Raw genomic sequence first — 13,645 nt, forward strand, 5'->3', positions numbered from 1 at the left:
AAAAATTAGCTGGGAGTGGTGGCACACATCTGTAATCCCAGCTACTTGGAAGGCTGAGGAGAATAGCTTGAACCTGGGAGGCGGAGGTTGCAGTGAGCTGAGATCTCACCATTGCACTCCAGCTTGGGCAACAAGAGCAAAACTCTGTCTCAAAAAAAAAAAAAAAAGAAAAAGAGTGACTTCAGGACCTGCCCCTCAATGAACCCAAGTACCTTACTCCCATTTCTTTTCCTTCACAACACTATCACCATTGTATACATAACACAATGCCTAAGGTGTAGTAATCACTGATTAAGTATTTGTTGGATAAATGAACTAACAAGATATGCACATCATTCATCAAAAAGTAAAAAAGGAACGGCTTTGTAGGTAAACAATGGTAAGGGTGACTCTGGGGCTAAGAGTGTGTGTGTTTTATTTTTTTAAGCCCTCTTAATTTGTTGGTTACCTTGGAAAAACTGCTGTTTCTCAGTTTTCTCTTTTCTAAAATAGGGTGAGGAGATGATAATCTTCAAGTGCTAAATCACTTCTTGGTATGGCTGGTTCAGCTGGCATGGTTGGTTCAAGTGGCATGGTACCAAAAAAAAAACCCAAAAGGCATAGATTTGATTTCCTTAAGAACCCATCAAATTCACACTCCATTACCTACCTTACACACACTCAAACTGGCAAGCTGTTGTGAAAATAGATGCTACTCTGAAAGGCAAGACGAGCTAAGGGCATGGGGTGGCTTGGTACAGTCTCTCTTTCTTACTAGAAAAACAACCAATCCAGCCATGTGCGGTGGTTCACACCTGTAACCCCAGGACTTTGGGAGGCCGAGGCGGCTGGATTACTTGAGGTAAGGAGTTTGAGGCCAGTCTGGCCAACGTGGTGAAACCCTGTCTCTACTAAAAACACAAAAAAACTAGCCGGATGTGGTGGTAGGCGCCTGTAATCCAAGCTACTCAGGAGGCTGAGGCAAGAGAATCACTTGAACCCAGGAGGCGGAGGTTGCAGTGGGCCGAGATTACGCCATTGCACTCCAGCCTGGGCGACAAGAGCAAAAAAGTTCATCTCAAAAAAAAAAAAAAAGAAAAGAAAAACCACCAATCTAAGTTAGCTCATAAGCAGAACGCTTAAGAAAGGACAGCACATATATAGACAACACGAAAGAGCTCACGTTCTGAGGCTTGAGTATATAGTCAAAGGAAATTCTAGCTCTTTTCATTCACCTGAAAACCTAATAATGTGTCTGGAAAAGTCAACAGCTTTGGTTCCTTGCTTATTAAAAATGCAAAAGACCCCACAGAGTTTCCCATTTCAGAAATCTCATCACCTTCCCAGAAGGGATTCAGAGGGCATCCAATGGCACTTGGGGTATTGAGAACTCAATCATTCTTGAAATAAGGTTAAAATTCTCCTCTGCCAAGACTGGGGAAGGGTTTGAGGAGGCAAGTAGATGAAAACAGCAGTGGCTTCTCTTTTCTCCTTTTTACCAAGCTGTGGACACAAAGGGCCATGAGTAAACTAGAACATAACCATGCCAACCCGAACTGGGTCAGTGAGGAAGCACTCCAGTTTTTCCTGGAGGGAGGGCATCTACTGAGTTTTAAGGTCAGTAATCTTTAGTCTTCCCTTCCTCCCAGTGATGAAATTCCTGGGAGAAATGGGTTCCAACAATTTCTTGGGAAATTACCTTTCTGACAGAGTAGTCTAGAAATGAGTATTTGGGGAAAGGGGAGGGAAGATATGTAAAAAGAATTATTATTTTTTTTGGTGGGGGGGGCAGGGTCTCACTCTGTCACCCAGGCTGGAGTACAGTGGCACAGCCATGGCTCACTGCAGCCTCAGCCTCCCAGGCTCAAGTGATCCTCCACCTCAGCCTCCCAGGTAGCTGGAACTATAGGTATGTGCCACCATGCCCAGCTAATTTTTGTATTTTTGTAGAGATGGGGTCTCCCTATGTGCCCAGGTTGGTCTTGAATTCCTGGACTCAAGCAATCCTCCCGCACTGGCCTCCCAAAGTGCTGTGATTACAGGCGTGAGTCACTACACCTGGCCATGAAAATTAAAATGACTTAAGCATCAACTTCCCCTCCTTTAACCACCTTTCCCACTATAGAACCTGTCTACCATTTATTTCTAATTTGGCAGCAATTCATAGAGTTAAAGAAAAGAGAAGAAATATAAGAAGAGCAAAAGTTAAATTTAGAAGCCCAGAGAACTACTGAGTTATGAAAAATTAGTGGGATGAACTAGGTCCTCTAGAAATTATAAAGTGGTATTCTACCTAATTCCTTACTCCTACCCTCAAATCAAAGGAGTAGTTCACATAAGGAGTGAACAGAGAAAACAAATAGGGATTTTCAAAAACAAAACTATCAAGCATGGGGAAAATAATGCACAGATTCCACAAAGTGTCAGAGGCAACTTTATTTGGCCTCTGACATAGTCTTTACCTTTTTTCAGCTCAGTTTCCAAAAGGATTAGGGCCCCCAGAGGAGCAGGCAATAATGGGAAAGTATTTTTAAATGAGTCCCCTGAACTGTCTCCTAGCTTCCAAGAAAACCTGACACATTTTCATCTAATGAGCTTTTCAGGCCTAATATACTACTCCCAGGGCTGTTCCATGAGGACATAGATCCTCTTATGTCTTCCTGAAGAAAAGGAACAGCAGCCTGTTCTACTTCTGCTCTTGCTGTTTTTTTTTTTTTTTTTTTTTTTTGACACAGGGTCTTGCTTTGTCATCCAGGCTGGAGTACAATGGCATGAATGCGGCTCACTGCAGACTTGACATCCCTGGCTCAAGCGATCCTCTCACCTCAGTTGGAGTAGCTGGGACCCTAGGCACACGCCTGGCTAATTTTTGTATTTTTGTAGAGACAGGGTTTCACCATGTTGCCCAGGCTGGTCTTGAACTCCTGGACTCAGGCGATCCATCCGCCTCGGCCTCCCAAAGTGCTGGGATTATAGGCGTAAGCCACCATGCCCAGCCTACTTCTGCTCTTTCTAACTGCATCTGCAAACTACACTGATAGGCTTTGTAGCAGAAAATTTTTTAAATGGCCAACATTTTTACATTAGCCTTTTATACCAGTGGGCGTATGTTTCAAGAGAAATGAAGACTACAGATTACTTCACAGAAGGAAATCAAATGCTTCTACAACCAAGAAAGAAATGCAAATCAATTCTTCATTTGAGAACAGTAAAAATGAAGATAAAAGTCAAACCCAATTTAATTGGATTCCTTTATCTTTCTGCTTACTTTTTTTTTTTTTTTTTGACACAGAGTCTCTCTCTGTTGCCCAGGCTGGAGTGCAGTAGTGTGATCTCGGCTAACCATAACCTCTGCCTCTCGGGTTCAAGTGATTCTCCTGCCTCAGCCTCCCAGGACTACAAGCATGTGCCACCATGTCTGACTAATTTTTGTATTTTTAGTAGAGACTGGGTTTCACTATGTTGGCCAGGTTGGTCTCGAACTCCTGACCTCATGATCTGCCCACGTTGGCCTCCCAAAGTGCTGGGATTACAGGTGTGAGCCAGTGAGCCTGGCCTTCTGATTACTTTTCTTTCTAAACAATTAGCAATTAGCAAAAATGGATGAATTGATTTGAATCCCATTTCTCCCGGGCCCTGGCAGAGATGCTTACACATAACCAGCCTTAAAGAATACCGGCAGTGGATACTATGGGTATGTGTAGATGGCCCTGAAACAGGTAGCAAAAGCAAAGACACAATCACTGGTCTTCAAATTATCGAGCCATTTGCTCCAGCCCAAAATTTCCAAGTTAATTCTAGACCCTTACCTAAAATATGAACATGTTTCAGAGTGTCTTATAAAAATTTTACACCCTAGGAGGCCTTTTATTACTACTCATTAGCAATTGTTTGAATTTGGTGTACAGCTTGTTCTAAACAGGCCCTCATCTCACATCCATACCACCATAGTGCCGGCACCAGTTCTAGGGGAAGATGGAAAAAATAGTTCTGGGACATCAGGTGTGGGCAACTAACTGGAAACTCTGAAAGGCTCAAAGCTGTGTACTAATCTCCATTTTACTGAGACCATCCACTTTTCCCTTGACAGGGGTGATTCTGACATGCCATGTCCCTGTGACATGGGCAGTGACAGTGTTTGAAGTGTGGTGGAAAGGGGACTAGGCTAACAGCCAAGAAAGCTGGGTTCCTATCTTAGTTCTGCCACTCTGAGAGCTTGGCCAAGTCACACTATCCTTTTCTGGCCTGTTTCCTCATCAGTAAAATGCATGGCTCAGGCTAGAAAATCTTCAAGGACCTTGCCTAATATAATGATGATCCTAAATGAAGGAAAAAAGAAGTGAAAGAGTTCATTTAACTCCCTTTGCATCTAAAAAAAATTAAGGCTACATGACATTCTATCATTACATACTGCCAAATTAAATTTTTGTTTGTTTTTTGTTTTTTGAGACAGAGTCTCACTTTGTTGCCCAGGCTGGAGTGCAGTGGCACATCTCAGCTCACTGCACCCTCCACCGTCTGGGTCCAAGCAATTCTCCTGCCTCGGCCTCTCAAGTAGCTAGGATTACAGGCGCCCGCCACCACGCCCCACGAATTTTTGTATTTTTAGTAAAGACAGGGTTTTGCTATGTTTGCCAAGCTGGTCTTGAACTCCTGACCTCAGGTGATTCGCCAGCCTGGGCCTCCCAAAGTGCTGAGATTACAGGCGTGAGCCACCACACCTAGTCAGCCAAATTAAAGTTTTTTTTTTTTTTAATTTATTTATTATTATTATACTTTAAGTTGTAGGGTACATGTGCATAACGTGCAGGTTTGTTACATATGTATACTTGTGCCATGTTGCTGTGCTGCACCCATCAACTCGTCATTTACATCAGGTATAACTCCCAATGCAATCCCTCCCCAAATTAAAGTTTTAAAGAGCCACAGATGCACTATCTGACTCGAAAGACAATATGACCTGTTAGTGCCAGGTAACTCAGGATTATTGACTACCTTTTTCAAGGCCCTTTCCATTCCACAGCTGTCATGTCTGCCAAAGGATAGAGTTTCCAGGTCCCTTGAAAATACCTGGGAAACTGAGCCATCTGGATATTCCTTAATCATGTATTCTCCACAAGCTACAAAGACCTACCACATAAAGTCCTTTACTTGCAATGGAGGTTTCCAATAATAGAATAAGTTATATTATCCATATTTTACTCAGCTCATGGCCACTTGTTGGCTTGCATCTGAAGCAAGAATCCAAGTGATAGAAAAGAGTTAACACGTCCAGTGGGGTTGAAATAATATACAAGTGGGAACATTAGCTCCCAAACTAAGCTGGGTCAGTGGTGGTGGGGCAATGGATTAACAGTAAAGAGACAGGTCACGACAACTTCTCTCCTCCTGCCTAGAACGCCTTCTCCGACAGTTGCAGCATGCAAAAGGCAAGGCGCTTCAGGGATCAAACCTACTCGTAAAGGGGGACACTGAGGCCCAAAGAGAAAGTAACCTGCTCAGGGTGACGCAGCAAGGCCCCACCTCCGCCTCGATGCCAACGGCGATGACATCCAGGCGAGGGATTACGGAACCACCACAGCTTGGGCCCGCGGGAGGGGACGGGACGCCACGACCCGTGGGGCGGCAGCCGCCGCCAGGGGTGTCTCTTCTGCCCGAGGAGCCTCCCACCCAGCCACACAGCACTGCAGCGCTGCCCTCCGCACGACAAAACTGCCCCGCAACCCTCCCGGACCGAGGGAGGGGCTCCAGGGCCTTCAGGACACCACTCCCACTATCAACCCAGAGGGTGAACTGCGGTGAGAACCGAAACCGGCCACATATCTACCCTCCGTGGCCCCTTCTCAGGACTGCAGGTCTGAATGTGGGCACCCCGAGGGCCTAACTGCCCCTTTCCACTTGAGGCACTCACCAGGGACAGCAGCCAGCGGCGGCGCGACAGCAACAGGGCAGAGTGGGACGGGGGCGGGGCTAAGCACCCGAGGGAGAGCCCGTCCTGCCTGGCCCCGCCCACACGTCACAACGGTCAGCAAGCCCCGCCCCCGCGCGGCGCTTGCTGGGACTTGTAGTGCTCAGGCGACCGGGCCCCAGGAGTGGAACTCTGCCCTTGATAGCTCTTCTAAGTCCTGAGCAGTGATCTCACCCAAAGAAACCTACTTCATCCCCTGGAAGAAGCTGTTTACTTTTTTTTTTCTTTTATACCTTTATTTCTTTTTTCTTTTTTTTTTTTTTTTTTTTTTTTGAGACGGAGTCCCGCTGTGTCGCCCAGGGTGGAGTGCAGTGGCCGGATCTCAGCTCACTGCAAGCTCCGCCTCCCGGGTTTTTACGCCATTCTCCTGCCTCAGCCTCCCGAGTAGCCGGGACTACAGGCGCCCGCCACCTCGCCCGGCTAGTTTTTTGTATTTTTTAGTAGAGACGGGGTTTCACCGTGTTAGCCAGGATGGTCTCGAACTCCTGACCTCGTGATCCGCCCGTCTCGGCCTCCCAAAGTGCTGGGATTACAGGCTTGAGCCACCGCGCCCGGCCTATGTCTTTTTTCTTTTTCTGTCGTCCAGGCTGGAGTGCAGTGGTGCGAACACTGCTCACTGTAGCCCCGACCTCCCAGGCTCAGGTGATCCTCCCACTTCAGCCTCCTGAGTAGCTGGGACAACCATGGTACCCGTAGAGCTCCGCCAGCACGCCAGGCTAATTTTTGTATTTTTAGTAGAGATTGGGTTTTGCCATGTTGCCTAGGCTGGTCTTGAACTCCTGGGCTCAAGAGATCCAACCGCCTCGGCCTCCCAAAGTGTTGGGATTACAGACCTGAGTCATCGCGCCCAGGCTACACCTTTATGTCTTTCATCCCTGAACGAGAAAGCTTTATACATTTGAAGGGCCATTAAGAGGTCATCTTCATTTTTCTCCTGGCTCCACTTAACACTACTTCACTAAGAGTCTTTATTTTTTTTTGCTTTATTTTTTTTTGAGACAGGGTCTCACTCTGTCGCCCAGGCTGGAGTGCAGCGGGGCGATCTCGGCTGAGTGCAACCTCTGCCTCCCCTGAGTTCAAGCTATTTTCGTGCCTCAGCGTCCCCTGTAGCTGGGATTACAGGCGCCCGCCACCATGCCCGGCTCATTTTTTTGTATTTTTAGTAGAGAAGGGGTTTCACCATGTTGGCCAGGCTGACCTTGAACTCCGTCTCAAAAAAAAAAAAAAAAAGAAAAGAAAAAAAGAGAATAAACTCATGGCCAGGCACAGTAGCTCACGCCTGTAATCCCAACACTTTGGGTGGCCGAGGTGGGAGATCTCTTGAGCCCAGAAGTTTCAGATCAGCCTGGACAAGATGGGGAGACCCTATCTCTACAAAAAAATCAAAAAATTAGCCGGGCGTGGCGGTGCTCCCCTGTAGTCCCAGCTACTCAGGAGGCTGAGGTGGTAGGATCGCTTGAGCCCAGGAGGTGGAGGCTGCAGTAAGCAGTGATCACACCACTGCACTCCAGTCTGGGAGACAGAGCGAGACCCTCCCCGCCCCCCAAATAAAGAATAAACTCAGTAAGAAAAGAATTCTGCTAAGTCAATTTAAAGAGAATCCCCCATCCTTAATATCTAATCACCCTGACATGCCTTCGACAAGAGTCCTGTTAAGTCGGTTTAACAAGAATCTCCTTTAGTAATTTTCCATGCAGTGACCCCTCACTCTGCTAGTTGGCTATAATCCCACTTGTCTTTATTGTATTCAGAGCACAGCATAGTCTCCCCGTTGGTACTGAATAAATTCTTCCTTGCCATTTTAACAAGTGTCAGAATATTTTTTTCTTTAACATCCAGAAGATGTTAAACACTGTATATGCTGTCTATGAAAGATTAAATTCGAAAGTGCCCCTTCTTCCACTGTTTAAATGTGGAAAGAAATTTTTCTGTGCCATCTGACCAGAAAATTTATGCCTCTGTGAAGCAGTTTTAGATTTCAGGCAGGGGGAAATGAGCATTCCTTCCTTTTTTTTTTTTTTTTTTTTCCTGCACAGAGTCTCGCCCTATTGCCCAGGCTGGAGTGCAGTGGCATGATCTGGGCTCACTGCAACCTCCACCTACTGGGTTCAAACGATTCTCCTGCCTCAGTCTCCTGAGTAGCTGGGACTACAGGTGCCCGCCACCATGACTAATTTTTGCATTTTTAGTAGAGACGGAGTTTCACCATGTTGGCCAGGCTGAGGCTGGTCTTGAACTCCTGACCTCAAGTGATCTGCCCGCCTTGGCATCCCAAAGTGCTGGTATTACAGGTATGAGCCACCGCACCTGGTCTTTTTTTTTTTTTTAAGTAGAGATGGGGTCTCACTGTGTTGCCCAGGGTGGTCTCGAACTCTTGGGCTCAAGTGATCCTCCTGCCTCAGCTTCCCAAAGTGCTGGGACTATAGGCATAAACCACCATGCCCAGGCTAGTCTGATTTATGTATTTACGTAGTTATTTATTTATTGAGATAGAATCTTGCTCTGTCACCCAGGCTGGAGTGCAGTGGTATGATCTCAGCTCACTGCAAACTCCACCTCCTGGGCTCAAGTGATTCTCCTGTCTCAGCCTCCCCAGTAGCTGGGATTACAGGTGTGTGCCACCATGCCCAGATAATTTTTGTATTTTTAGTAGAGACGGGGTTTCACCATGTTGGCCAGGCTGGTCTCAAACTCCTGACCTAAGTAATCTGCCCATCTCGGCCTCCCAAAGTGCTGGGATTATAGGCGTGAACAACTGAGCCAGGTCTTAATCTGATTTATTTCTAATAGAAATGTCAAGGGAGGGCTGCAGCTGCACCCCTTTATAGCTGGATATTGAAGGAATAGGAATTTATATTCAGACCTACAGAGAAAATCTTTCACTTCTATCTTCAACTGCTAAATCTCAGGGCAAAAGAAAAAGATTGAGGGGGTATGTGGTTACTCTGTGCATGACACAGTAGATTACCTCATTTCATTCTTCTAAGGGAAGTATTTTTATTATTCTCATTTTATAGATGAGAAAAGTGAGGCTTAGAGACATAACATTATTTTCCCACACTCACATAGCTAATAAGTGCCATCAGAAGAATTTGAGCAAAGCATTCTGACTCCAGTACTGTACTCTTCACTTTTTTTTTTTTTTTTTTTTAAAGAGACAGTGTCAGAGGTGTTTGAACCAGAGTGACTCCATCTTGAATAGGAGCTGGCTAAAATAAAGCTGAGACCTACTGGGCTGCATTCCCAGGAGGTTAGGTATTCTTAGTCGCAGGATGAGATAGAAGGTTGGAACAAGATACAGGTCATAAAGACCTTGCTGATGAAACAGGTTGCAGTAAAGAAGCCAGCCAAAACCTACCAAAATCAAGATGGTGATGAAAGTGACCTCTGGTCATCCTCACAGATCATTATACTCTAATTATAATTAATTAGCATGCTAAAAGACATTCCTACCAGCGCTATGACAGTTTACAAATGCCATGGCAATGTCAGGATGTTACCCTATATGGTCTATAAAGGTGAAGAACTCTCAGTTCCAGGAATTTCCCACCCCTTTCCCAGAAAACTCATGAATTATCCACCTCTTGTTTAGCATATAATCAAGAAACAACTGGCTGGCTGTGGTGGCTCACGCCTGTTATCCCAGCACTTTTGGAGGCCAAGGTGGGAGGATCACAAGGTCAGGAGATCGAGACCATCCTGGCTAACATGGTGAAACCCTGTCTTTACTAAAAATACAAAAAATTAGCTGAGCGTTGGTGGCACACGCCTGTAGTCGCAGTTACTCGGGAGGCTGAGGCACAAGAATCACTTGAACCTGGGAGGCGGAGGTTGCAGTGAGCTGAGATCGTGCCACTGCACTCTAGCCTGGGTGACAGAGTGAGAATCCATCTCAAAAAAAAAAAAAAAAAAAGAGGCTGGGCTCAGTGGCTCACACCTGTAATCCCAGCACTTTGGGAGGCCGTGGTAGGGGGATCACCTGAGGTCAGGAGTTTGAGACCAGCCTGGCCAACATGGTGAAACCCTGTCTCCACTAAAAATACAAAAATGAGCTGGGTGTGGTGGCAGGCGCCTGTAATCCCAGCTACTTGAGAGGCTGAGGCAGGAGAATCACTTGAACCTGGCGGGTGGAGGTTGCGGTGAGACGAGCTTGTTCCACTTCACTCCAGCCTAGGCAAAAGAGTGAAACTCCATCTCAAAAAAAAAAAAAAAAGAAAGAAAGAAAGAACCATAAAAATATCTCACCAGGCCGGGCGCGGTGGCTCAAGCCTGTAATCCCAGCACTTTGGGAGACTGAGACGGGCGGATCATTGAGGTCAGGAGATCGAGACCATCCTGGCTAACACGGTGAAACCCCGTCTCTACTAAAAAAAAAAAAAAAAAAAAAAACTAGCCGGGCGAGGTGGCGGGCGCCTATAGTCCCAGCTACTCGGGAGGCTGAGGCAGGAGAATGGCGTAAACCCAGGAGGTGGAGCTCGCAGTGAGCTGAGATCTGGCCACTGCACTCCAGCCTGGGCGACAGAGCGACACTCCGTCTCAAAAAAAAAAAAAAAAAAAAAAAAAAAAAAAAAATCTAACCAGCAGCCCACCGAGCTGCTCTGCCTATGGAATAGCCATTCTTTTATTCCTTTACTTCCCTTATAAACTTGTTCTCACTCTATGGATTCACCTTGAATTCTTTCTTGCTGGATATCTAAGAACCCTCCATTGGGGTCTGGATCAGGACTCCTTTCCAGTAACAACAGGATGTCACTCTGTCACCAGGCTGGAGTTCAGTGTCATGGTCACTGCTCACTGAGCCTCAACCTCTGGGGCTCAGGCAATCCTCCTACCTCAGCCTCCTGAGTAGCTGGGACTATAGGCATGCACCATTGTAGCTGGCTAATTTTTTTTTTTTTTTTGGTTTTGAGACAGAGTCTCACTCTGTTGCCCAGGCTGGAGTGCAATGGCGCGATCTCGGCTCCTGCAACCTCTGCCTCCAGGTTCAAGCGATTCTCCTGTCTTAGCCTCCCGAGTGGCTGGGATTACAGGTGCGCACCACTAGGCCCAGCTAATTTTTGTATTTTTAGTAGAGACGGGGTTTCACCATGTTGGTCAGGCTGGTCTCGAACTCTTGACCTTGTGATCCATCCACCTCAGCCTCCCAAAGTGCTGGGATTACAGGCGTGAGCCACCATGCCCGGTGAAGCTGGCTAATTTTTTATTTTTTCTAGAGATGGGGTCTCACATTATGTTGGCCAGGCTGGTCTCGAACTCCTGGCCTCAGGTGATCCTTTTGCCTCAGCCTCCCAAAGTGCTAGGTTACAGGTGTGAGCCACCTTGCCTGGCCCCATTCTTAACCACTATCTTTATTATGTTTTTAATGAAGAGTTCAGCAAGCCATAAGGGAAGACAAACACATAAATGACTGTAATACCACAAGATATTGGCTTTACTTATTTATTTTTTTGAGATGTAGTCTCACTCTGTTGCCCAGGCTGGAGTCCAGCAGTGTGATCTCGGCTCACTCACTGCAATCTCTGCCTCCCAGGTTCAAGCAACTCTCCCTGCCTCAGCCTCCTGAGTAGCTGGGATTACAGGTATGCGTCATCATGCCCGGCTGATTTTTATATTTTTTAGTAGAGATGGGGTTTCGCCATGCTAGCTAGGTGGGTCTCAAACTCCTGGCCTCAGGTGATCTGCCTGCCTTGGCCTCCCAAAGTGCTGGGATTACAGGCCTGAGCCACTGCGCCCGGCCAAGATACTGGCTTTAGAAAAGGAAGTTTCACACAGTGATAAGTGAGCACAGAATCAATTTTTTCTAGGGGCAAGAAGGAAGGCTTCATGGGAGAGATGTTAAAGAAAAAATCATTCTGAAGCCTGTTAAAATAGTAAGGAGGACTTCATTCAGGACTGTTGCATTAGGGACATTACAATAGGCGAAAGGCAGTGTGCTCAATTCCAAATTCAATAAGGACAAATGGGATGTACAGCCAAGGAGCAGAGTGAGGAAAATCCATGGATGGAAAATTATTAAGAGGAGACATCAAGAGTAGGGGGCAGGATTCTTGCTAAACCAACTTAACAGGATTCTTGCCAAAGGAAGGCTAGGGATTGATCACATATCAAGAGTGGGGGTGGCTGGGCGCAGTGGCTCACACCTGTAACCCCAGCACTTTGGGAGACGGAGGTGGGAGGATCACAAGGTCAGGAGTGTGAGACCAGCCTGGCCAATATAGTGAAACCCGGTCTCTACTAAAAATGCAAAAAATTAGCTGGACTTGGTGGTGGGCGCCTGTAATCCCAGCCACTTGGGAGGCTGAGGTAGGAGAATCACTTGAACCCAGGAGGTGGAGGTTGCAGTGAGCCAAGATCACACCACTGCACCCCAGCCCCGGCGACAGTGAGAGACTCTATCTCAAAAAAAATAGTGGGGGATGAGGAATTTGATCAGTTTTTGAGGGTGATCAGTTATCAAGGGTGGAGGGTTCTCTTTAAACTACCTTAAGAATGTTGCCAAAACTGCTGGGTGCAGTGGCTCATGTCTATAATCCCACCTCTTAGGGAGGCAGAGGCGGAAGGATAGCTTGAGCTCAGGAGTTTGAGACTTGCCTGGGCAATATAGCCACACTCGGTTCTCCACAAAAAGGAAAAAAAGAAAGCCAAAAAACAAAAAAAATTCTTGCTAAAATCAGACTCAGCAGGGACAGACATGGAAGCCCAAGGTCAAAGAGGGCTCAGAGGAGGCTAACTAAAGTTTGGTCAAAGAGAATCTGTGCCTGGGCATGGTGGCTCACGCCTGTAATCCCAGCACTTTGGGAGGCTGGGGTGGGCGGATCACCTGAGGTTGGGAGTTCAAGACCAGCCTGACCAACATGGAGAAACCCCATCTCTACTAAAAATTCAAAATTAGCTGGGCAGGGTGGTGCATGCCTGTAATCCCAGCTACTCTGGAGGCTGAGGCAGGAGAATGGTTTGAACCTGGGGAGTGGAGGTTGTAGTGAGCTGAGATCACACCACTGCACTCCAACCTGGGCGACAGAGTGAGGCTCCATCTCAAAAAATAAAAACAAAAAACTAAACAAACAAAAGTAGTACTGGGAGAGCTGGGTGCTGTGGTGCACACTTTTAATCCCAGCTACTTGGGAGGCTGAGGTGGGAGGATCACTTAAACCCATGAGTTAGAGACTACCCTGGGCATCATAGTAAGACCTCATCTCAAAAACAAAAATAAAAAGCAAAACAAAAAACAAAACAAACACACAAACAAAAAACCAACCCAAAACTTCTGGTTCACCAGGTCTGCCAAAAAAAGAAAAAAGTTATCTGCAGATTTTCAACTGCATAGGGGGTTGATGCTCCTAACCCCTGCATGGTTCAAGGGTCAACTGTAAAATCCTTAACATGTGTTCATTTTTATATCTACATGAGAGTTTGGTTTTATCTTTATTAAGAAAATTCTCATTTTTTTTCAGTTTTTTTAACATGTAGATACATGTTTGACATAGTCATAGCCTTTGTATTTTTTAACACATATGAAGTTTCATTGCACCGAGAAAGTAAAAAACTTCGTATGTGTTAGTTTCTTTTTTGCTATAATAAGTGATTCTGCCGTAATTTACTTCACCATTTTCTAACAATTGAATATTTAAGCTGTTTATTTAAAAAAAATTTTTTTTTTTGAGACGGAGTTTTGTTCTTTTTGCCCACACTGGAGTG

At 46.1% G+C, this 13,645-nt stretch overlaps 1 protein-coding gene across 4 annotated transcripts in view; it reads right to left on the minus strand.

Annotated features, from left to right (window-relative positions):
• Positions 1 to 5,939, minus strand: part of CALCOCO2 (calcium binding and coiled-coil domain 2) — a 33,365-nt gene extending 27,426 nt beyond the window's left edge. For all 4 annotated transcript variants that reach the window (XR_012425702.1, XR_012425701.1, XM_045374952.2 and 1 more), the window contains exon 1: positions 5,891 to 5,939. The gene's annotated coding sequence lies outside the window, so the exon portion shown is untranslated. The remainder of the gene's footprint in view (positions 1 to 5,890) is intronic.
• Positions 5,940 to 13,645: the final 7,706 nt, after the last annotated feature.

The sequence above is a fragment of the Macaca fascicularis genome, chromosome 16, assembly GCF_037993035.2.
Source record: "Macaca fascicularis isolate 582-1 chromosome 16, T2T-MFA8v1.1".
NCBI classification, from domain to species: Eukaryota; Metazoa; Chordata; class Mammalia; order Primates; family Cercopithecidae; genus Macaca; species Macaca fascicularis.